The sequence below is a fragment of the Microtus oregoni genome, unplaced genomic scaffold (genome assembly GCF_018167655.1).
Source record: "Microtus oregoni isolate MIOR12 unplaced genomic scaffold, Mior012 000023F_ref0000262, whole genome shotgun sequence".
In the NCBI taxonomy this organism is placed as follows: domain Eukaryota; kingdom Metazoa; phylum Chordata; class Mammalia; order Rodentia; family Cricetidae; genus Microtus; species Microtus oregoni.
In genome coordinates, this window is record NW_024543082.1 from 13,542,292 (window position 1) to 13,568,093 (window position 25,802).

At 38.2% G+C, this 25,802-nt stretch overlaps 1 protein-coding gene across 4 annotated transcripts in view; it reads left to right on the forward strand.

Annotated features, from left to right (window-relative positions):
* Bbx (BBX high mobility group box domain containing) overlaps window positions 1-25,802 on the forward strand; it is a 245,700-nt gene that overhangs the window by 119,458 nt on the left and 100,440 nt on the right. The window contains exon 4 of one of the 4 annotated variants that reach the window (XM_041672947.1): window positions 78-192. The exons of the other annotated variants lie outside the window; for them this stretch is intronic. The gene's annotated coding sequence lies outside the window, so the exon portion shown is untranslated. The remainder of the gene's footprint in view (window positions 1-77; window positions 193-25,802) is intronic. 4 annotated transcript variants of the gene reach the window in all.

Consider the following 25,802-nt stretch of genomic DNA (forward strand, 5'->3'; position numbering starts at 1 on the left):
TCCTCTGATTATCTTTGTGTTTCCCCTCTGTGTTTCTCCTGACTGTCTCTGGTCTTTCTCTGTTTTTCTTGTCCCAGGCACCCTAAGGAAGACCCCCAAGCCTCTAGCAGATGATACCATCTCCAGCATGTTATAGATGTCAAGGATTCCCTGGGATATTGAGAAATACCAGAGGCGAATTGTTCCACTGTAGTAAGTCAATCAGCATTTATATAGTGACTACTGTTCAGAGTACAGCTGCTGATACCCTGGGAGAAAAGTAGTAAGCTAGAGTTCAGTGCAAAAGGCACAAGTCTTTCTTCTCGGGGAATCTGGTAGGTGGGCCCCACATGCAAATGAGGACAATTTTAAAGCTGATAAAAATCATGTAAATGAGTTGTATTGTTTGTATGCTAAAGGGACATGTGGTTAATGCTACATAGAGATCAGGTGGTGTTAGCCAAATTTCTCACATGAGTTTAAAATGTGAGTTTGAAATAGGAATGAGAGAGCAGTAGCAGTAAGGAAAGTATGGAAGTTATTTCTGCCGGCCTTTGGCTAGTGTGCTCACTTGTCTCAGGGACTCTATTGGGATGGTAGTCAAATGAGCTTGATAAATTTTGGCCTAGCAAAACTTAACCTTTTATTCACTTAAAGGAGTTAGGTCAGGATGGCTGTGGATGCTTGCTCAGCATTGGCTTTTCTCCAAAAACAAAGGGACAATACAGAGCTCACTTACAATAAATGAAAATGTTAGCTGTGAACTTCTGAGACAGTGTGTGCAGAGAAATGGGAATGTTTTGTACAAATTTCTCTTCCCCAATTCGAGTTGAGATAGTGACACGCAAAGGGTTTTTTTGCCACTGCAGTGATTTAAACTTGACTGTTGTTTGCCTCAAGAAAGTTCTAAACCCTTGAGCGTGACTCCAGGTGTACTTGCCAGTCTCTCCATTTATGTCCGTCACTCATTTTTCATTTCCTTAGTAATTATCCTGGTATCTTACATTTTTATACAGTTCATTCCAACTTTAATATCCAGAGTTGTTCTTGATCTTGTGATATGAGTAGTATTTAGTGGTCGGTAACTTTAGCTGACAGCATCAATGTCTTACCGCTGTCAGGCACTACTTACGCATCAGCATTCTGAGAATCGCGGAGGGGTACCACGGTTTAAACTACTAGGGCTGCTAGTACTTACATAGCTAACAGTTGTTTATTGAATATAGAGAGGAACGTTGTAAATGCAGTATGCCCTCATATATGAGTCCTCTGCTCCGCAACCATCATTTCACTAAATGATTGAGTATTGAAAGTAGTTCTGCTAGTAGGTGGCTGTGTTAAAACACAAGCAAATAAATAATGTAAGCTTGAACTTCACTCTTGAAAATTACGTCTCCCAATTAAGATGAAGAATAGCTGCCATTGTCCTGCTGTGTGTCAGCAGCTGGAATTTGTAGACCTAACTGGGCTTTAGGTCCCTATTTGCATCACAGCAACCTGCTTAGTTGTGTCTCATGACCATGACATGCAGGTCATACATTGGACTTCCCTTTCGTTGCTTAGGATTGGTTTGTTCTAGAAAAAGAATACATTTTTTTTTTCTTTTTTAAAGCAAGTATAATAAATGCCTTGACTTTCCTACTTCATCAGCACTGAAGCTTGAGTTCTGCCTTCTTGCCTCTACTTCTTACCGCCATCCCTGTGGTTGTGACCAAACTGATCCATCCTACCCGTTTTTACTTGCTGTACCACTTAATCCCAGGTCTTTTATCACACCCCATTGACCATTTTTGAATTGTATTAGACTTCCCTGGAGGTGATGGATCTGTGTAACTGTTGCTGAAAGCAGGTTGATCCTGGCTTTCTGCTCTGGTTCTTCCCTTAGCGACTCCTGCTAAATGGCACAGAGAGGCCAGATTCCTTTCCTTGGTACCCTCCCTCTGCCTTCTCACGCCTATTGAAGCTTGGGTCTTACAATTCTTATGTAGTTTTCAAACTTTGTTGGTAAGCTCCTCTGAACTAAGCACCGAAAGTAATGATGCCACAGACCAGGCTGCAAAGGATAGGGCATACCTCTGCTTTCTGTATATCCTAAGCATCTCTGCCAGGGTCTCATGGAGAGCTCAGTATTTGACCTTTAGCCCAGATCAAATAAACAGTTCCCTTTTGGCCTTCAGGGTCAGAAAATAATTTGATCTCATTAGTGTTATTCATCTGCTTTTGAAATCCCCATGTAAGTCTAACAGTGTTTACATTAAAGAAAAGAATTAGGTAATGAGAGAAATTTTCATATACAAAATGAAAAAAGATAAAACATTTAATGAAGGATTTATTTTTAATAAAATTCACCTATATCTAAATCAAGGTTGAAATTGAAAAAAAAATAGTCTTAATTTTTTTTTAAATACCAGATTACTTATCATTGAAGGTATAGTTGTTACCTCCCATCTGTAGCATTCATGGACTGCAAACACCTGAGGTCTGTTAGACTATAAAGGTCTGGGGATAAGAAACCAGATGGCTATCCTACTCCTTTACCATCTGCTTACTTAACTAAACTCTGGGAAAGCATATTTTTCCCAGTGTTCTGTTTTCTAAAGATGTGGTTAGCCATCTTATCTGAAGAACACGTTAGTTTTTGTTGCTTAGGAATGCAAGGAGAAAAGCATGCCTTTATGCTTGTAAAAGAAAAATCAGGAATTACATGAATTGAAAATTTTACCGATAGGAAAATGCTTTTGCTAACCACCTTCATATTGTCTCTTTGATTAATGTAAAATGTTTGATCTGTTAAGTATGCACATTAATATTTCAAATTATCAGTATAAGTTTCTTTTATACTATTAATTCAGTTAGCACTTTATTAATTTAGACTTCAGAGTGCTTTGCCAAACCTACAGCTGTAATTTAGTATTCTTAATTTAATGTCTTCTGAAAGAGAGACATGGTCCCTGATTTCAACTGCAACAAATATTAAAAATAAACTAGTAGTATTAACAGGTTGAATAAACACAATGGAGAGATTAACAAATATATAAACTTTTGACAGAAAATTTTCTTTCTGAAGGATGATAGAAGTGCTAAATTAAGAGTAGAATTTCAGTTATGTATTCAATTTTATTCTAACTTTATGGCTGTTTTATAACAAACCTGGAAATGAATATAAAGGCTCAAAGTTGATCTGTACTTAATTATTCAAATAATTATGCCAAAGCAGATTTACATGTATTATTAAAAAGCATTTGGTAAAGTAGTTTCCAGCAGCCTCATATATTCATTTTGTCCAAGAGTTCACATATGGGTAAGAAAGCTGTGAAGAAAAGTGAGCAGTGAATCTGTTTTCCTGAACTTAATTTTCCAATATGTTGCCATTTATTCTGCTACCTGGAAAATCCACATTTCTAAAAGGCTGACTAGGCATTATTGAATAAAAAATAAATCACGGAGAACAGAGAAGATGGCACCTTAAGGTTGATCATTGTTCTGGGAAAATCAGTGTCTTCAAAGATGATTGCCTGGACACCAGCACATTTGAAAAAGGGTTTTCTTCTGCATGTCTGCCAAGCCGCTGCCTCCTAATTCTCTGATTGTGTATGTTTCTTTCATACTCAGCCAACTGACACTTAACTTCCTTTCTCTCTGTCTGCCAAGTACTGTGTTTCCTTTGAATGGTGGCATCATTGCCCTTAGGTTAAAGTCTGCTTTGAGCTTAGAGGAATTTTGGCTGCTTTTGAAAAATCCATTTATGGTTATTTGCTGTTATTTAACCCTTACACGGCACCTATAGATAAATTTGTTATAATTAGGTAGGTGGTGGTGTTGCCTCTGTAAATCTTGTGCTGGTCAGTGAACTGGGTGTTTTATCACTTAGCAACTCACGAGCTTCTAGGAAGCACACTTGACCCAGTGAAACCAGTGCTTTGCGAATTGAATCAGACAGCCTTTAGATTTAGGGGTCCCGTTGGGAATGGCTAACAAGCTCCTACAAGCTGTCTCCGTCAACCTGCTGTTGAGGACATAAGTATGTGAAGCTATGTTCTAATTTTTATGTGGTGGTTGGGGATTGGAACTGAGAACCTCGTGCTTGTCTGCAAGGCCTCTCCCTTGCCTAGGTGTTTTTGACAGAATTGATAAGAATAAAATGAAACTTATTTTTGAATGGGATGATAATCTTGGTTTAACTAGTTTTCACTTAAAAATAAACTGTAGGGGTTTGAAGAAGTAAAGTTTAGTTTCTGATACCCAATGAATTACCCTTTACCAACACTGGCAACATGTCTACCTTCTGCCCCTGAATTCCTTGTACAAGGCATTCTGGAAGTTTTTTTTTTTTTTTTTTTTGAGGTAGAGATAGAGAGATCTTTTCTTCCTTCTTTTTAAAGTATTGTTAGTTTTTTTTTAATGTTACTTCTTTCTAAAGGTGATTTCTCCTAAAGCGTAGTTGAAGAATATATATATATATATATGCACACACATATATATTTCATATTGCTGTTTTACTCTTAAATATGTTTAAAAGATGCCTTTTTGTTGAACAGATATTTTTCTTTCTTTCTCTTTATTTTTGCTCCTTATTTTTATTTCTCTTTGTACAACCTGCATTTTTTTCAACAAAAGGGGCATTAGGTCCATAAAACAAGATGCAGCTGTCTGAAATACGTTCATTGACTCAGCTGGGCATCCTGTAGTTACCCAACAAAAGTTATTTGATTTGGGGGTAGCATCAAGAAATCAAAATAAGCATTCACATTCAGTTGTGGCAGCTCTAGTCAGTGTTTGTACCTATAACTGCAAGTCTTATCACGGGTAGTGCATGCTAATGTTAAGCTTTGCTGAGATTTGAGCTCACTGTTGAGACTGTTAATAAGAGAGGTAAGAAACAGAGACCAGTGTCCCTTCTGAATGTTTGATCCCCAAAGGAGCAATCAAATCTTCATCTCAAGATTGATTCATGAAAGCTTACATCAGTTTATAACTGAGATGAGGGATAAAAATCTGTTTGTTCTTTAGTGAAAAGCAGTGAGTACTTTTTTTTTCGCTAGAGGAAATAAAAAAATGAAATGGACAGAACCAGAAGCACATGGAGAATGATGTCCCAGAGGACTTTTAGGAACTGCAGAATTGAGTGGAGCAGTAAAAACTATTCACACATTTTATTAGATCCATATAGAGCTGCAAACTGATGGTCTCTTTGAGAAGCCAGTGTTGTAAATATTTAGATAGGAAAAGAATATTAGGTCCCCAGAGTAACTGAATGTTCACAATGGAAGAGTGCATTGAAGTAACAAATAATATATTTAGAATGTTATATATATAAGTGGTTTCTCAAGACAGTTTCTCTGTAGCTTTTTAGAGCCTGTCCTGGAACTTACTCTGTAGACCTGGCTAGCCTTGAATTCACAGAGATCCATCCGCCTCTGCCTCCCGAGTACTGGGATTAAAGAAGTGTGCCATTGCCACCCAGTGAAATCTTATATTTTCAAAGCCTTTCTCTTGTGATTCTTCATATCTGATAGCCAAAGAAAGATTAATTTATCTGGGAAAGCTTTAAACACCATATCCTGACTCGTACTGGAACATTAGAAGTGCCGCCTTTAGTTTGCCCTGTCTCAGAGGAGTGTTCTTGTGGCTACGCTGTGGAACGGAGTATTAGCACAGATGCCTTGGGTACACTTGTTGAGACCTTAAGGACCTCTTCACCTGAGCTTCCTGAGTACAAAAGTGATTATCTTACACATTCACATATGATTCAGCACTGATTATAGAGGAAAGATTGTGTTTATGTTTGAGTTACAGTCTGCAAAGTAAATATTGGTAGGATTTGATCTTTTCATATAAAAACCCTTGACGTGTGCTCTGAACTGAAGGGATCTGGGATAATATGACACCAGTCTTCAAACATAAGTTAAACCTGTTGTTTCAGGGAAAGACCCTAAGTGGGAAGCATTTGGTGACCCTTTAGAAACTTCATTCAAGGTTCATGTTTTTGAAATTGTGTTGTCCTGTGGGCAGTTCTTCAAGATGACACCTAAGTGTAATGTTGAGTTTCATAGTGACTGAAGTAGTTGAGTCCCGTGAGAAAGTAGCTGAAATGAAGGAGAATTAAAAGTATATTCGCTGTTGTATTACAGTCCACAGGAGTAGTGTACCAAATTAATTTAACCTTTCTTGGAAAATATCAGGTTCTTATGATACATTTAATCCAGAAATGTTCTCACATAGTATTTTTCTTTTTTATCAAATGTGTCTGTCATAGCAATGGGTGCCCAGTACATGTAGGGTTTTATATACTGTGACGAATACTGAGACGAAAATAGTTAAAAGGAAGAGAGACTTATTTAGGCCCATGGTTTCAGAGGTTTAGTTGACTATGAGCTTGGTCTTATTACTTTGGGCCTGAGGCAAATCCAGGCATCTGGGTGGAGGAGGCTGGAGGCAGCAGAGCTGCTTACCACAAGCCACCTTGGCAGCAAAGAGACCAGAGGGGTGGGGACAAGGTGTCTCTGTAAGATGTGCCCGTTAGCCTACTTCCTTCAGCTAGATCTGATCTCCAACCTCAGCATTTTATGGATCCATCACAGTTTAATCTGTTGTAGGTCAGAGCCCTCAGAATCCTGTCACCTTCTAAAGACCGTAACTCCAGGTGGGACCAAGTCTTTAATACAAAACTTTGGGGAAGGGACAAATATCTTGTATCCAAGCTCTGATATACATTTATTTTTAATATCCAAAGACTCTTTGCCATTTTAATAATATGATTTTAATGAAATAGGATTTTGTTTTTTTGTGGAAAATGTCAATGATTTACTTTTTTATTTTAGCTAAAGTTGCCCTTAAAAATATATCTTTATGGTTTTCTCAGCAACGACTAAAAAGGAATTTCTATCTTGAAATTCTCAGTCTTGAACTTGTTCTGCAGCTTGAGCAGATTTGTTACTTTTTTATCTGAGTTTATTTCAATGAGGAGGTTAAGTTAGGTGCTCTAAAGTTTATTCTGACTCTTGTGATTTTATGATTGTTTTGAGTGAAGAATGGAGTTTTAGTTTGTTTTATATGGCTATAACAGAATGCCACAATCTGGGCAATTTATAAAGAAAATAATTTTTCTCTTGGTCCTGAAGCCTGAAATTCAGGTGAAGATGCTCATGTCTGACAAGGACCTTCTCTTTTCTTTATTCTGTGGTGGAAGGCGGGAGGGTGAAAAGACCAGGTGTACTAGAGAGGAACAAAAGACTGTCCAAAGCAATTGCATTAATTCTTTTTGAAGGTAATGAATTCACTTCGTTAGTAACGGCATCAGTCTAGTCAGTGAGAATTTGAAAAATTTATTTGAAAAGTTCTTAGTCCTACACTTGAGTTGGGAATAAGTTTCTGACATGGAGTTTGAGGGTCAGAGTAAAGCTATAGTTCAAGTCCACATAAGTATAAACAGTCTTTGTGACTCCAGTAGATGATGGTAATAGAGAAAAGGAGCCTCACAGTTTTTAAATTAAAAACACATTTATTTTTAAAATTGTAATATAATTAAATCATTTCCTCTCTTCTTTCCTCCTTCCTACTTCTTTATTGTACCTCCTGCACCACATTCCCTCAGATTCATGGTCTCTTTTTCTTTGTTATTGTTTCATAGGTATATAATACAACATGCTATGTCTGTTAGTGTGCTTGTATGTATTCTGGTATGGGTTCTGGTATGACCACAGTGGTATAACTACAAAATGTAAAGTTAGTCCTTATTTAGGAAAAAAAGTAGTTATACTTATCTGATGTAATTTGACTCAAATCATTAATACCACTTCTGTTTTCCACAAGAAAAATAGAGCTTATTGGTACCTTATCTTTAATCCCTTTAAATTATAAATTAATGGCAAAGAGTCTGGAAAGAGGCATCATGTGTGCTCTCTGGCTGCATAACTGGTGCTAGAAACGTCACCTGTTAGTGTGACTTTATTTTTTTGAATAAGTGCCAGTACCACCTCTGACGCAGAAAGATGGATCTGGGTGTCCTACTGTTAGTAACTCACTGTATCACTGGCTTTTTAATTTGTCACAGATTCCAAGTTTATCATAAATAAATAAATATCATAAATAAAAGGATCCCTTTTGCACTGAAATGTTGAACTTTTATATCAGTTGAAAGTTCTTGGACAGGAAACCTTTGCTCTAGTAATGACTTTGGACTCTGGATGTTCAGCAGGATGACTGATCCAGTGTATTGCTGCCAAGTACGGGGAAGACATGGAGAAGTGCGGTGTGTAGAGTTGCTTTGACTCACCCTTTCCTTTGGCAGCGGCTGCAGGCCTGTGGCAGCAGTACAAAATCTGTGTACTTGCCCATTTCAAAGCTGCTTTTCTTAGGCTCCCGGAGCAGTTTGTATAGAGGTGGAGCCAAAGTAAGATGTCTACAGACGCAGTCTCAAAAGCAATTCACATGTAACCTACAAAGGACCCCTTTGAGATTTGTGTTATCACTATATTCCCCAGACTTCTTTTAAAGCTGTTGCAGAAGAATTGTGTTTGGGCTGTGCCTAATAAATCTTACTGAGCTGAAATCTGCTGTAGTGTTTTCCAGATTCCAACTGTAGGATTACTTAGATTTAGAGGGGCTGCTTCTTCCAGGACCAGATGAAGTGAACCTGAGTTAGCGATAAGTAAGATATACCAAGGCATTCTTTAGTATTTGCATCTGAATTACAGATTTTCACTCGATGCAACTATTTACCGTCAAAATCTGGTTCTGTGAATATCAAGGCATAAATTCTAAAATAACAATCAGGATTTTAACCTTAATGTGAAAGTTAAATACAACTGTCGGCTGCTCCAAAAGCTTATAGGAAGACACAGGAAGCAGTCCAAGAAGAGGGAATGTGTGGTGTGTCTCCACTTTCTCTGAAAGACTGTGGGAGAGAAAAGATGTCACTTTAGAGGAACGTTAGGACTCTTCTCAAATAATGAGGATGCACCCATGAATCCTGTGTGTGGGCCCGTGCTTCCCAAGCACCCCTGAGGCTGCACTGCTCCCACAGCTACAGTAAATCCAAGGACCATGTTGGTGGAAAACAGAAATGGCTGCTTATGCCCATTTAGTGAACAATACAGATTCTCCCTTTTATAACTGATGGGTTTGTTGTGGAAGGATACCTCATCCCCTTGCTATGGCAGTGGTGATGGAAGACAACATAGTAAGTCCCTTATTTGCTTTTCAGACCCACCTAGGTAGCAGTTTCCATAAGGACCCTGTAAAACCAAAGTGTAGAACATCTAAAGGATGATTTTAATGAAAAAGAATAAAAAAGTCAGTGTGGCTCAGTGGAAAGAGCTCTAATCATGTGATCAAGAGACAATGAGCTTAAATATGCTGATAATTAAATCTGCTCAGTGCACTTTAGCTAACCTTTGACATCTGTGGATTTCTTTTTCTCCCTTTGTAAATTAGGTGGTACCCAAGAATTGTATCTGTAGTCCCATCTTCTATAAAATGAATGGTTTCACTTGTAAAAGAATAACTCCTTAAGCTGAAACTGTTCTGCCAAATGTAGCAGTAGTAACAAACGCAAAGTTCCTGGGGGAAATGAGTTGTGACAGGCTGCATACAAACTTGTCAGAGTAGAGTATCTTTCAAATTAGTCTTTAATTTTTGTATTGCAATGTGAAAATATTTTAAAAATGTAAAAAAGAAGCTTGTATGCACCATCTTTTAAAAAATGTAACAAAATTACTGCCCCCTCCCATTCTAGTTTGCTTTCTGATGCTGTGATAAATGCTATGACCAAGAAGCCACTTGGGAAGGAAAGGGTTTACTTGGCTTACATGTCTTGATTATAGTCCATCACAGAGGCCAGTCCGGGTAGAAACTCAAGGCAGGAACTGAAACATAGACTGGAGGAACACTGCTTACTGGCTTACTCCTCATGGTGTCCAGAGGTAGCACCACTCATAAGTGAGTGAGCTGGACCTTCCCACGGTAACCATTAGTTAAGAAAACCCCTAGAAACTTTCCTACAGGCCATTCTGATGGGTCTGGTGCCTCACTTGAGATTCCCTCTTCCCAGATATGTCTAGTTTGTGTCAAGTTGACAAAAACCAACCAGCGCATGCTCCAAACTTCTTCAAACTTTCCTACAGGCCATTCTGATGGGTCTGGTGCCTCACTTGAGATTCCCTCTTCCCAGATATGTCTAGTTTGTGTCAAGTTGACAAAAACCAACCAGCGCATGCTCCAAACTTCTTCTGAAATAAACAGAGCTCAAGTATGGACTATAGCTGTGATAATTCAAGTAATTAGCACTTTTACCTGATTAAATAATGTAAATGCTTGTTTGATTATGGAATGAATAATAATTGAAATAACTCTTTGCTCTGCTTTCTCAGCCATGTGTGTTTTGCCATGTGTGTTTATGCCGTGCTCCCTTTAGCATTAATTTCATTTTAACTGGTTATGATTTGTGTTGCTGCCCAGCCTGCTGGTACAAGAAAGCTCTGCAGCTGTGCTCTCAGACATGGCACCACTGCTAGGAGGTCCTGCTGCTGTCTATCAGATGTAGCTTGGTTGGTTCAAGTGACTGTGTCCTCCTGTGGCTTAGAATAACGGTAATTACCTGCCTAATGTAATTATAGTTCTTGATATAATAATCTCATATTATTAGCACTAGTAAGTAAGAACATATTTGTTAAGTCGGTTTTCCTTTCAAACTATATATGGACCTTGATTTGTCTTCTGAGCATCTTAAATTGACCTGTTCTTGTCCTTTGTGATGGTGGTAGAGGTTCAACTTCAAATTTAATATTAATATTGCCAATTGCGCACGTGTGTGTGTGTGTGTGTGTGTGTGTGTGTGTGTGTGTGTTTGGTATGTTTCAGTCCAGCTAAGATCAGTAACTGGTGAGGAGAAACTGTAAGGGGTGGCTACTTCCTCATGTGGAGAAACTTTTTACAGGATTATGTCATCAGAATTTTAGTATGCATGAACCGAGAAACTTTACAAAACATCCACTAGATGGCACCTTATTATTGTATCCTAGACTTAGCCTGTGGCATTCCTGACTAGAGGGTGATATTTAAACAGAAATTGTTTTCTCAGAATCTTTGTTAATGAAGACAAGGGTTTGTGTAAACTTTAAAAATCCTTGGATGGTGAAAACGTTATCACAGCATGCTTGGTAGCGTGTGTTCTATTGGGAACCTGCTTTCCTAATCGTTTTTATATTTGCAATAGTTATGAAATTATAGAAAAATAGAAAACTGGTTATGATGATCATCACTTAGACAGTCTTGGTTTCTTCAGGCATTGAACATTGTGCTTTTAATGGATATAGCTTATATTTTTTTTTTATTGTTCTGAAGTTCTTTTATTCTTTCCCTTTCAACCATGTAACCTAGGCAACCCCCAAACACTGGATCCTTTTGCCTCAGCCTCTATTCACTGATGGGATTCTAAGAGAGTGAAAGTATGCTTAGCTTCAAGTTCTTAAGGTTCTAAGTGCCATTGGCCTGATCTTTTGGAATATTTCTTATTCATTTTCCAAGTTATCAATAAAAATAGTAATAATAGTGATGATGGACGCTAAAAAGAAATCCCACACTGGCTCAGAATTGAGTATAATAAAGGGTTATTTATTTAGGGGTAGACTCACAGATCACAGTCCTCTGCACAAACGGGGAAGAGGAACTGAATCCAGCAGCCAGAAGAGAGAAGGAACGCACGCTTTACATGGGCATTTATAGGCTTTCCTACAGCATAATAGTGCCTACAAGCTTAAGGTTCAGCCTTGTTCAGCCTGTTGCAATTTTAGAGTTTATGCTTTGTAGAGTTTTATACCCAGACATGTTTTTGTTTTGTTATATTTTTGCATTGTATGCTAAGGGAAAGCTAGAAATATTAAAATTATCAAAAAGGACCACAAAGACTGCACTCACAATTCTATTACATAGAGGGAATGTTATAAGCAGAGTATTTATTTATTCTTCTTCTGAGCTTTAAAGTCAAATATTTATTATGTATTTTTACAAAAGATAGAGCATAATTGGTCTGTCACATATGGTCTGCCACTTTTCCCACTGTTTATTTTAAATGTCTGTTAACAGCAAGTGTCAGTTGTTGCTGGTGGTTTCTTTGTGTTGTTTTTGAGATTGAATCTTACTTGCAGCTTGGGCTGGCCTGTGCTGGCAGTCCTCCTTCTTCGGCTTCCTGAGTGCTGGGATTGCAAGCATAGCCACCTTATCCAGGCAGATTTCAGTTAGTCTCCCACTATTTCTATTTAGCCTTTTCTCCTCTGTCTTCTCTTTCCTACAGATTTTGACATAAGTATATTGTAGTATTCACTGATAAATTTAAAACATTAAAAGCAGCAGAGGCGAAGCTGAGGTGATACTGTCACGAGTTTGATGTCAGCCTGAGCTACCTGGTAAGTTCCAGGCCAGTCTGGGAAAGAGTAAAGACCCTGCCTCACGCAGCAGCAAACAGTCAGCAGAGTTGAAGCTGGCACATCCAGCCGTGGTTCTTAGGAATACTGATGCTAATGAGGCCAATAGCTCGTAGTTGCTAATTGTAACTTATTCAAGTGGATTTGATTGTTTATGTTCTCTGATTAATTGTAATGATAATAACAGATCTTCATATGCACTTACTCTGTGGAAAGCCACAGTTCTAAGTAGGGATACGACTAGGTCTGAAGATTTCTTTATATAGAGACTGCTGTTTCCTATTTTATCTATAGGATTTCAGGGCACAGAAAGATTAGATTATTCCCCCAGAGTAAGAGTGAGCAAGGAACCCAGGAACTCAGCATGGAGGTTATGGATAAGAGAAACACAGGAGTCTGTGCTGTTAAGTTTCAGCTCAAATCACATGAAATAGCTGGATATAGCCAGCTGGAGTGGAGCAAGTAATCTGGGGTTTCTTTCAAAGACACGTTTAAGAACATGGTCTGTATTTTCTGATGTCTTTTTCTCTTTTTTATAAATTTTTTCATACAATGTATTTTGATCATATTCATTCCCTTCTTCCAAATACTCCCGGATCCCCCCGCCTCCTTACTCACCCTACTTCACATTCTTTCTCTCTCAAACACATAAGGCAAACAGCAAGACTATAAGAAAACAAAGCATGAAACAAAACATGCACACATACACAAAAAAGTTATTTTGTATTGGCCAACTATTCCTGCATGAGGGTCGTTCTGCAGTGCAGCTGATAAACCCTTTGACAGACCTTTAAAGAAAACTGTTGTTCCTTTTCCAGTAGGTATTGATTGTCAGTAGCTTCTCCATTGGGGTGGGGATTTGTGTCTGTTTCCCTTTTCAGTGCTGGCATTTAGCCTGGTTTTGAGCCTGTGTGGATCTTATGCATGCTGTCATGGTCTCTGTTCGTTCATATGTTATCAGTCCTCTTATGTCAGGAAGTGGTGTGGGAAGTCCTTCTGTATATGTGTTGCTTTTATTGGTTAGTGAATAGAACTGTTTTAGCCAGTGGCTTAGGAGAATAGAGTAAGGTGGGAATTCCAAGCAGAGACAGAGGAGAAAGTAGGCAAAGTCAGTGAGAAGCCATGTAGCTTCCAAAGGAGACAAATGCCTCCATTGGAGCCTACCGAAACTTTGCCGGTAAACCATGAGCCTCATAGTAAAATATAAAATAATAGAAATGGGGTGTAATATGCAAGAGCTAGCTAGAAATACGCTAAAGCTATTGGCCAAACTGTTTTGCAAATAATATAGTTTCTGTGTGATTATTTTGAGGGGTGCTGAGAAACGAACAAGCAGCTTCCTCCTACAAGGAAGGCACTGTTTTCTTGGAGTCATCTACCATGTCTGACTCTTAAAAATCTTTCCATTTCCTCTTCCTCTCCCTGAGCCTTGAAACACACACACACACACACACACACACACACACACACACACACACACTTTTTTATAATGATGTATTTATTTTATGTACATTGAGGATTTATATACTACTTTCAAAATGGTGCTATATTTTTTATTGAATGTAAGATTCTAAGTTACAGAATTCCTAAAATAGATAATCTAGATTCCAGTTATTCATGGCACAGCTCAAGTCTTTCTTTGTAAGGTGGCACAATGTAAAATTTTTGGTACACAATTTATATGACAAAGTAGTAACTCGACCACGATTCAGTCTCAGATTTTGAGGGGCCTTTTGTTTGTTTTGTTTTTCAAGATAGGGTTTCTCTGTGTAATCCCTCGTCCTAGAACTCACACTGTAGACAAGGTTTGTCTCAAACTTGGAGATCTACTTGTCTCTGCCTCCCAGTGCTGGGATTAGAGGGGGTTTAAATACCACCCAGTATTGAGGGGGCTTTGATACTACCTTTTCTCAGCTTTGTCTGGGTCATAATTGCTGTGAGTATAGGAAGTACATGGTTCCCCAATTACATAAACATTTATTTAATGGATATTCATTAATCCCAGCACTTGGGAGGCAGAGGCAGGCGGATCTCTGTGAGTTCGAGACCAGCCTGGTCTACAAGAGCTAGTTCCAGGACAGGCTCCAAAATCACAGAGAAACCCTGTCTCGAAAAAGCAAAAAAAAAAAAAAAATAAAAAAATAAAAACATCTAATATGTCCCAGGCATAATAGCAGCAGGCATTTGCTGGTGAATAAAATTCAACCTTTTCAAAAAGGGCACAGTGTATGGCCAGCAACACCAAAATCTTAGGAATAGCAGGTCTTTTGTATTGTCCGACCACTTGCTTTAGCATTGTGTTTATATAAAAAAGAAAAAAAATTAAAACAGAAGTCCTGTTAGCTACTAATAATTATATTATGCTTTATCTGAGTTCCAGAAAGAAGGGAAGCCTGGGAGGAACTAGTGTATATAAGAAATAAAACTTAAGATTTCAGCTGCTTCCTGCTGAATCAGTATGAACAGTTGTGGCTAGAAGATGGTGAGACACAGGCAAGGGAGCCCTGGTTTTAGGTGACAGATAAATGAAGAGTCAAATCCTGTTTGTTTGACTACATAAAGCTTTTGATTCTTAGAAAAGTCTGGAAAATGCATACCCAGAGTAGAGGTTGAAAAGTGGTATACATGCACAGTAACATAAAACTAGACTTTTTCAGCATGTCTGAGCTTCCCTTTTTAATTGGAGCTTAGATGGACAAATACACCATTTTTGATTATATCTTTTCTCAAAACCAAATGTCCCCAAATCTAAATAGGGTTTTAAGAGTCCAGTATTTCTAAAGAGACCACGGAGCACAAGTGGTATTAGTCATATAAAAGCAAGAAAGGTTTCCATGTAAAACAAACATGTTGATTGGTGAGAGAGCCGAATTGTGAAGGCATTAGGGCTTGCTGTACCTGACAATGTAATTACACTGTTGGAAGAAAGAGCAGAGAGAAGGCCAGTGTTCAGTCAGAAACCGCTGTTTATATAATATTTAGAGGAGATGATCTGTGCTTCTGTTGAGTTCGGTCTTGTCATACTTGTTATTTTAGGTCTCTTTATTTACTGACAGGTCCTTCAGGCTTGCTGCACACATAAGTAAGGAAGCACTAACATTCCAGCTTTCATGCTAAGTCATTGTAAATTATAATTTAAAATGGAGATTTGCAATTCTAAATAATAGATTAGAATTGCTCTTTTGCAGATTTTAGAGTGGCATTTCATATTTCAAAAATGACTCATCAGCTTTGCATTGTTCTGTTGGTTAGTCACCCCAAAATTGTGAAAATATTATTTCCCAGTAGGTCTTGGAGTGTGCATCTATATGCATGCTACTACCATGACTAGCAGAGGGAAAAGGGTTCATTGCTTCCTATAGTTCTGACTAACATGGCATCTCAACAGTGTAAACTCTAATGATGGTGGTAATAATAATGCTGATATATGGTATTCCTGCTTTATGAAGAACAAACCTTTTTTTGTTAGCTTGTAAATATACACAAGTAGAAATATTAACTGAGACATTTTTATGACATGAGGATTATAAGCAATCATGTTGTCTAAAAAATACTAAGGAAATCAAGAACACAAGGATATAGTGAATGAACTCTGTATTGTTGAAAATAACTGAGCAAAGCAAATTGTAATATTGTTTCTAAAGGAAAAACCCTGCTAAGATTGCTTTTAAAAATAGTGTTCAATTGTTTTCAGGGTTGTAATTTTTATATATTAGATGTTGTAGTGATTCCCAGCTAGGTCCGACCACCCTCCAGGAAGTGCTTAGAAACTTGTGATACTGTATCACAGTGATGGAATGAGTAGGGCTTGCTTCATCCTGAGACTGGAGAAGGGACCTGTGGGATGTGGATGGAGCAATGAGTAAAAAGGCCCTGCCTGTAAAGACCTATCCTTCCCAGAATGTCAGTGTTCCCACTGAGAAATACTGGTTTAGCATAGTGTATATAACTAAGTCAGGCAGAAATAGTAAGTGGCTGAAAGTTTCCACCACTGGACACGGAGGGTGCTTTCCATGTACATGAACAATAAGGTAGATGTGTGTAATCCTGTTGAAATTTTGGAAATTTCCATTTAAATTAGTATTTTGCTATGATCTGTGTGAGTTTTACTTGGTTACTTATCTAAGGGTCAGTTTTACTCTGCTGTGTCTCAGTCAAGCAAATCAGTGGGCAAGAACAGCTGTAAATTCCCCAAATTTTATATCTGAAGGTCATAAAAGTGAATCTGGACCCGTGGAGGAGGCTGTGTTCTCAGCAGCTGCTGATCATGCTAGCTCTGCAGACGTGCTATAAAATGACAGCATGTACTCAGATTCTTCATAGCCGTGCAGTGTAATGAAAAGTAGTGATTCTCAGGAAGGACAGGAGACCTATAAATGTACTACATGTAAACTAACTTCACTCCTTCTTATAAAGCCACAGTTTTAGTACTTTCACGAGACATTAGAAACGACTGAAAGATTCGAGGTGCAAAACTTTCTTAAGGAAAAAACATTTCTTTCTTTCCACATTCTCAAGGTTACACATGATTCGGTGTTTTCTTCAACTGTCTCTGACATTTGTTCCCTTAGTTATTTTGAGGACAGTTCAAGTATTCAGCACTCAATGAATGCAGTCTTTATAGTAGTCGTGCTTCCACTGAGTGTGGAAGACAAACCTGCAAACAAAACCTTTCTGTCCTAGGTGATAAGACACTATCAGGTGCTGTGTGGATGTGATACTATGGGGTGAGCAATCAACCCTAGTTTCTAATCAAGGTATGGAAATCACATGAGTTATGGAAATGAGGCAGAACAGCATTTGTGCTCTCCCACTGCAGCCCAGAACATTGGCTAATAAGCTAGGAAAACTGTGGCATAAACAGTTTTCCTAGCTTATTAGCTTATTATTATTTAATAATAAGCTAGCTTACTAGCTTATTATTAAAACTGTAGAGTTTTAAAATTCACTCTTAATTAGACTGTGATATGTTGAGTCTGTTTTTTATTTCTGTAGATAGTCAAGTAAATGCTTCACTTCTTAATACTGAAGCTGCAAACTTTGCGCAGTAATTGAATCACAGACAAAAAGGCCCATTTGCCATAGTTGCAGTAATTAAGTAGTGAAGCAGTTAATTTTGAGCAAGTGCGAAAAGATGTCTCATGGTCACAAAAGATTGGGAAGAGAAAATGACTTTCCAAGGCAGCATATTGATTTGGCACCTTAGAAACCTGATACTCTGTCCTGCTGAATTACATTTAAATTAATTGTTTTTAAATTAACTTGCTAGTTTCACTGTGTCTAAGTCAGATGAGAATCATACTCGAAAGCACGACATTACCTACAGCCCACTGACTAGCCCTCCCGTGGCTCTTGTGATCTCCTGGGGTTTAGCTGCTTCATATTTTCTTTAAGCATACATGCACGTCTAGTTTGGTTTCTTTTAAATTGGCATGATGGTAAATAAGAGTGACTACAATGAATTCTGTAGGAAAAAAAAAATTGCTGAGTTTTACCATCAAATTTTGGTGTATTTTCTTAGTTTCTTTGTTTTTCTGTTTTTCAAAGGTAGTGAGGTTCAGGTTGTTTTAAAAGTGAACTTTTGTATTTTATAAACTCCTTTCTTATATATTTTATATGTCTGTAAAATCCCTGTCATTTAGTAAAAATGGATGGTGATGTTTTCTTTTTCAGCTAGAAGAAAACTTAGGGTACTATGTGGATTTATAATCACGGTTTACTGTAATGATGTCAGAGCCAGTGGCATACGCATGACCTTGTCAGGCTATCATTCCTTAAATTTGAGCTTCACTCTGGTGACCCACATTATATGCTCACAAATGAGGTGGCTTGTGTTGCCCTGCTCTTAGTCAGTCTGTCAACATGCTGAGTGCTGACTTTGTGGATGAATGTCGGAAGTAAAACTTGCTTTGGGGATCATGTTCAAACAAAACTATCTTTTGATGTGATGTTATGTATGTGGGATGCATGTGCATATACATGTGTGTGCCTAGTATTGGGTGCCAGTGAAGACAACTTAGGTGTAGTTTTTAGGGTATCATCTACTTCAGACCAGTTTCAAGTGGTGATGAGAAGTTTCAATCAAGGATTACAAACTGTCCTTGTGATTCACTAGAACCTGCTGTTTCTCCTACTAACAAGTCCAAGGGCTTATATTTGTTACCAAAATAAGAGCCTCCCTGTTAGCGTATGATGTTAGTGTCTTTCCTTCTCAAATTAAACTTGGAAATTCTTACATATAAGCAGTGACTTTGGATTACAAAATATTTCAGTAAATGATATAGTGTCATTTATAGTCTCTAGTAGGTTAAAATGGACTGGGAAGAAAAGGAAGTTAATTGGCATAAGATAATTGTTATAAGATATAAGATGTTTTTTGTTGTTTTATTTTTTATTTGCCTGATGTATGCCTCTGAGAAGGTGAACGTGATGTTACAGACAGTTGTTAACTGTCATGTACGTGCTGGGAATTAAACCCAGGTCCTCTGGAAGTGCAGCCAGTGCTCTTAACCATTGAGCCATCTCTACAGCCCCCAAATAGGCTTGCTTTGTAATGAAAGATGCATGCCATTATTAGACTTCTGTTGTAATAGAAAAATGTGAAGGATTAAGACTATTCAACTACATAAAACATTTAACTATAAGACATTAAGGTCTTCAAGCTTTCTTTACCATTACAGTTTGCTATAAATAAATCCTTATCCCACATCCCACAGAAGGAAAGGTCTCCCTGTGATCTTATGGATGCTTTTAGTATGGCATGCTTTTGTGCCTCCATGCAGGCAGACCATCCAAGGAGTAGCCCAGATAGCTAAAACTTTGTAAGTCATGTGGCTGGATTTCAAGGAACATTTGCCCCAAACTTAGGAGTGTGATACCGAACTAAGCCATCATTGTCAGCAGTGAACAGTAAGAGAAATGCTTTTCTAAGAACAAAGATGTATGCATTTGGCATTTGCTCAAGAATAACATTGCGTGGAATTATAGTTTTAACTGCAGTGTTTTGTTGTCTCTCATCAAAATTGCTTGTTAGTCTGTCTCCTGCCTTTCATCTTTTTGTCTTTGTTTCATTTTATTTTAGACTAGGGAATAGGGTAATGCCATCAAGATGTAGTGATCCCCGATTTGAATTGCTCTAAAATACAGACAACTGGCTAGGTATTTTTGAAACATGGCTATCATGGAAATATAGTTTAGGGTTACTACGTGCCTTTCTCATGGCCTCTGCCAAATCAGTACCTGAGGTCACAGTGCAAATTATAGAGAAAATGAAGAACAGAGAAAAAATTTATAAGCTTTAAGAAGTATCATACTGTGTAATGAGAGGCCGCCAGAGTCCTGGGCTTTAAGGACTGACAGGAGACTGTCTCAGTAAAGACAAGTTTGTGAGTATGACAGCTTCTTGCCCTGAGGGTATTTAGTCAGCTGCTTTCTCAGAAGACTGTCGGGCGGTAATGTGTGGGTCAGCTCTAAGGTGGTTGCAGAGTCATACTTGGACAACATAAGCACAGTGAAGGAAATCAAAAGAAAGGAGAGAGGGGACATTTCAACCAGGATCAGAACTGATGCCTGAGATTCACACATGAGATAGCCTGTCTTTTCTCACCCTTCTTCTCCTTCACCAGCTCTCACCAGCGTTGGTGCTGGGATAATTCAGTTATCCTGTTGTGAGTAATGGACCCGGATTTCCACTTCTTGGTTACTTACTTTCATGAACTGTAAGTGACGTCTCCCATACATGACGGTTCCTCATGCCCCAGTGCATTTTGACTAATACTCTGGGCAGAAGTCCCAGAAACCACAGACTCTTGTCATCAACCTTCCCGATTCTTGTCTTTACAGATGTCCAGTGAAAATTCTCAATGCTGGTTGTTGTTCCTACCTTTATAACCACAGGGTTTGGTTATTTCTGCTTCTTGGTGTCTTAGAGATATTCAGTCACAGAACAAGGAACTTTGTCCTGAATAGACCCTTTCTTTCCTGCTTCTCTCCTTAGGGTAATAGGATAAAATTGCCCCTTAGGAGCTTTTCCTGTATTGATCAGCTCATTTCAGAAGTTGAGTGGGAAGAAAAAACTAAGCCGTCTTTTCTGTCATCTTTTATTATCAATATACCTGGTAATTTTTAACATTAAAAACAATACATTAGCCGCTTGTGTCTCACTAAATGATACGAATTCAAAATGCTCTCAGGTTTGTAATACACTAAGACAAATGTGTCTGTGTCTATAGTTTACACGTATATCCATATAATGACCAGTTGTCTTTTTGGTTTATGGTTTTTTTTCTTTCGAGATAGGGTTTCTCTGTAACTTTGAATTCTGTCCTGGAACTCACTCTGTAGACCTGGCTGGCTTTGAACTCACAAAGGTCCTCCTGTCTCTGCCTCCCGAGTGCTGAAATTAAAGGCGTGTGCCACCACCGTCTGCCTATAACCAGTTGTTAAAAGGGACCCATGTTTTATATCAGTTTAGAGTCTGAAAATGTTTAGTTTAAAATGTCTAGTTTACTGTGGTATTGCATAACTGTAATCCCAGAACTCAGGAGACTGACAGGAAGATTACCACTTCAAGGCTAGCCTGAGGGGCATGGACAGTTTGAGGCAAACCCGGACTATATAATGAGAGTGTGCCTTAAAACACAGACACACATGCCCATACGCACGCACACACTCACAGTTCTGCCTTTACCTCTTACAGACCAGGTTTAGAGGTCTTTAGTGGGGTTTGGGCCATGAGCACAGCCCAACACTCTGCAGCCTTACTTACTTGCAAACTTCAGCTACAAATGTCTGTGTCCCAGGAACTTAAATCCAGAAGTGACTGGAAGACAAACTTTTGCCTTGCTTCAATTTAAGCAATAGTGGTTTACAACTTTAATATGAGATAGCTATTTGTGTTCTTTTTTGTCAGAGGACTTTGCTCTCATTTTTGGCGTTAGAAACTGAACAGTCATTTCTTACTGTCTCCGTGGCTGTGTGAGATAAGTCTCGAGGCTCATGGTTTTAGGTTGGAAGCAGTGGATCAAGGCCCCTCATGTTTCCACGTGAGATAGCTGTCACTTTAGCATCTCCCTCTTCCCAGTACACTAGGTTTATATCACCTCACACGATATTTGTAGTAGATGAGAAATTAGAATTGGGGTTCCATATAAGTTTGGTAACATACCTTCAGGGTGAACCCTAAAATTTTTTGTAGCTGGTTTAATAGACTCCTGGGGCTATATGGAAAACACTAAGACAAGTCTTACTAGTAAGAGAACTTATTTGAGTTTTATACTAATTTTATTTATGATCTATTTTTATTTTATATGTAATAAAGAATAAAATATAGCCCAATAAAATAACTAGGTTCTATTAATATCTACTTGTTTTAAAAAATCATTAAATGAACTTATGGGTCATTTGATAATGAAGCTCTTAAGGTAGCGATTTCATCATAGTTAAACTCCTAATGTTATTCAGGTGGAGCTGAACTATACTGACTTGCACACTCTTCACTTGTGAAAGGAAGTCCAAGGTTAAAGATGACAGAGGTCGTTACCATTTTTTTCTTTTCTTTTCCTTGTTCTTTGTTTCCTTACTTACCCTATGAGCTCCGTGATCTTTAGAGGACACAGTAGAAACTTTTTAGAGTTTAGTTCTGTTTCTAAAGGTGCTGTAGCAGTAGTGGAGAACTCCTTCAGTCACTTAGGCCTGGCAAGTGCCAAATAGCAGTGCAGTATTGTGTCTGGGCTTCTTGGGCTCCAGTTCTACTCATACAGTGTCCCAGATTTCCTGGCAGTGACACTGGGCAAGTTCCTCTCTGCCTCTCAGTTCCTTACATCAAAACTTTGCCCAATATGGTTCCTATTTTATAGTGTCATTGCGGGAATTAAATAGTTTAAAAGTTAGTGTGGTACCTGCAATATTGGTAACTCGAGAAAGAAAAGCAAAGGTCTACATACTCTTTCCTAGTCATGTTTTAGAATTCTTATTTCAGTTTTTGCTGCAAGTCCGCCTTTATTTCCAATAAAAATGTACTGTTCTTCGCTAGCCTTGGAAATAGCAAGGACTGTAGTTGCCACCAACACACATATCATAGGAAGCCTTATTAAATCATTGGAAATTTTTTTTTGTTAATACAAAACCTAACTTTAAAGTATCAATAATTAAAATATAACTTGGTGAAGATGTGCAACATTCAACATTGTAGCTAATTTCTAAATTATAGAATCCGCTGTTAAACCAGGAGGAAATTGTGGAAAAAAACACAAAAAGTACCATGACAAAAGACACATCTATACAGATAAAACTGCAGATAAACTTCCATGAGTGTAAAAGTTGCTGGAGAAACTGTGTCTGTACCCTCTATGTATGTGCTGTGTGGTGTAGTGGAGGACTGTGTACAGGGAAGGAGGTACTCCCTACTACACTTCAGTTGTAACGATGGTTACAAGGCCAAATCACAGCATCAGAGTGATGAGACTTAGGGGTCAGTTAGATCAACTTTCTTTTTAAAAACTTTTTATTTATTATTACTCTGTATGTGGTAGGGAGGAGCAGCATGGGGAGAAAGTGTGTGTGTGCGTGCATGCCTGTGCGTGGAGATCAGAGAACAACTTTCCAGAGTTGAGTCTCTCCTTCCACCCGGGATTCTGAAGATGGAACTCAGAGTCATGAGGTTTTCAGAGGAAGCACTGTTTTCCACTAGCCCTAAAACAGCCTTCTGAGCTCTGGAAGCCCTTCCAGTTTTTTTACTCTATCAGGTTACAGATTTGTCACTGGGCAGGCCTGATACTGGATACTTTTCGTTAGAGCTAAGCCAGGATGAACGCTAGTATTGAATGTACTGTTCATCTCATGGTTCTCTGCTTCTCTGCAGAAAGGATCCCTACAAGCAAGGAAATGTGCGAAAATCACAGGATGACTGCCTTTGACCACATTTTCTTCTTCCTGAGAATTCCTTTCCTCTATACATCTTGCCAGTTCGTAATTCAAGTTTGAGATTCAGGAAATGGCCAGCCACCTGACTCCCTTCCAGTTAGTTCAGCACTTAGCAAGTTGCAGAACCTACTGCAGTCTTAGGTTACAACAATTATTTTTGTTAGCATCCCGATGTATATAAAGAAAAGCCAAGTGGAGCTGGCAAAGTTTTACGGTGGCCGAAAGGTCTTGGAACTAGGTTGACAATGGACAGTGCCTTCAGCAGTCTGGGGAAGGAAGTTTAACTGTTAAAGGGTTAAGTGGCTAAATTCAGGTTATAAGAGGGAATAAATCTGAATTAATCCTGATGAATGGATTCTGGTCTGAATTCTCCATTGGCTTCAGTGTCTCTGAGGTGCCCACATGAGGAGATGGCAGCATAGTATTATATCCTCCACATTCTCTCTTGGCTTGGGCCACATTTGTCTCTCTCTATTACACGCTGTCTAGTTTTCCAAATGGTTTTATTATTATAAAGATTCTATCTTACCAGTGAATCTTTTATTGCCTGAACTCATCTTTCATAACTAGTACCATTTCTTTTAATGTGAGTTCATGCCCAAAGGTTGACATGAGATGGAGAGGGCTGAGCAGAGGCACCGTTACGAGCTCACCTGAAGAACATGAGAATCATGAGAGCTAAGTTGCTTGCAAGGCTCGAGAAGCAGTGTTCTCTTCACTCCAAGATAAAGCTTAGCTTCCTGTTTGAGAAAAACTGCAGCATTGTATAAAATTTTTATGACATTTGCCATTAGATTATGAATAAGAATTGGCTTGATATATTTTCCCTCTTAGATTGTTTGTCATTTATGTCCCATTTTTTTTCCAAAATTTCACTCTCACTTACTTTTCATTTTAAATAATTCTACTAGTGTATATTAGTTGTACAAAATGATCAGTTCCCATGTAATGTTTTACACCAGCATATAATATATTCTGATTCTGTTACTCCACCTCTATTACTCTCTCTTCTTCTCCTTCCTCTACCACCTGGTCCCCTTCCTATTCCCAAATAGTCTTGCTCCCACTTTCATGGTTTATCTTCTTTAACTCCAGACTCCTCATATGAGAGAAAATATGTAATACTTATCTTTATGAGTCTGTTTATACAACATGAAAATCTCCAGTTTCCATTTGTTTCTCAATGACATGCATTCATTCTTCTCTATGGTGGGTTTGTTGCCCATATATTATTTCTTTACCCATATATCTATTCTTAGTATATTTTAAAATCTAGTAAATATTAGCTATATCATGCTCATGGTGGCTCACACCTTTAATCCCTGTAGTTTAATAGCAGAGACGGGTGGATCTCTGAGTTTGAGATCAGCCAGGTTTACATAATGAGTTCCAGGACAGCCAAGGCTAATTATTGAGACCCTGTCTCAAACAAGAAAACATAACTATGCTATGGATTTTTGCTTTTATACTTAAAAGTGTTTGCAGTAAGCGTGGGAAGCTGCATGCTCCTCTGGGATTATATGCCAGGCTTCTCTTCCCTGCATTATGCCTGTGGCAATAACAAGCTGTCGTGATATCTATTAAACTGTAAACTATTTACTGTGTACAATACTGAATTTACTTCAAGTACTGAGAATTCATGATGTTTTTCCACTGCACCTATCATAAAAATTAGATGGAGATTCAACTTCTCTCCATCAATAAAACACTTGACAGATTGATTGAGTACCCATGGACTGTTATTCACAAGGACATCAATACTAACAAAATGCAGAGTACAGATACATGAGCTCTCCATTCTTGAGTCCTTCTCCCTCCCCCACCCCGCCAGTGTATTCAGAAGGCTAAATCTATGTGATGGATGTTGGTGATTCTCTTAAGTACTGATAGATACTAATGAAATGCCCCCCCAAAAGCTTTTTGAAATGGTGATAGTTTTCTTTACAAAGTAAACATTGTTTAAATACTACAGTCCACGACAATTTAGATGTAAGACACTACCTGTGTTTGTGGTTGAAAGTGTAGAGCATTTAAGGCTATGGCAGTCAGTGGCATCTGAAAGATACTAAAAATCTCTGTATGCTTCTCTCACTGAACTTTAAAGTAGTTATGTTTTTTCCTACTTTGCAGAATTGAATAATGATATGGACATAAGTGAATATAATAAAGGTTTGACAGATTACATAGTGCTATAAGATTACAAGGTAACAGGTAAAGCAGCAACTGGAGGTGTCAATGGCAGTTTTTACATAATATAAAATATATTTGGAACTTAATGAAAGGCGCTCAAATTTCCAATTATAAGGTACTTTATTAAAATTAAAAGTTTCTAAAATGTATCAGAAAATGACCTAATTATCTATTATATCTATCTTTGACAAAGTCACCATCAGTTAGAGCCTTTGGCAGCTGTGGTCCCTGTTGTATTTGTCAGGTCAGGAACTCTTGTGATCTTGACAAATCAGTGTCTAAGTTGAA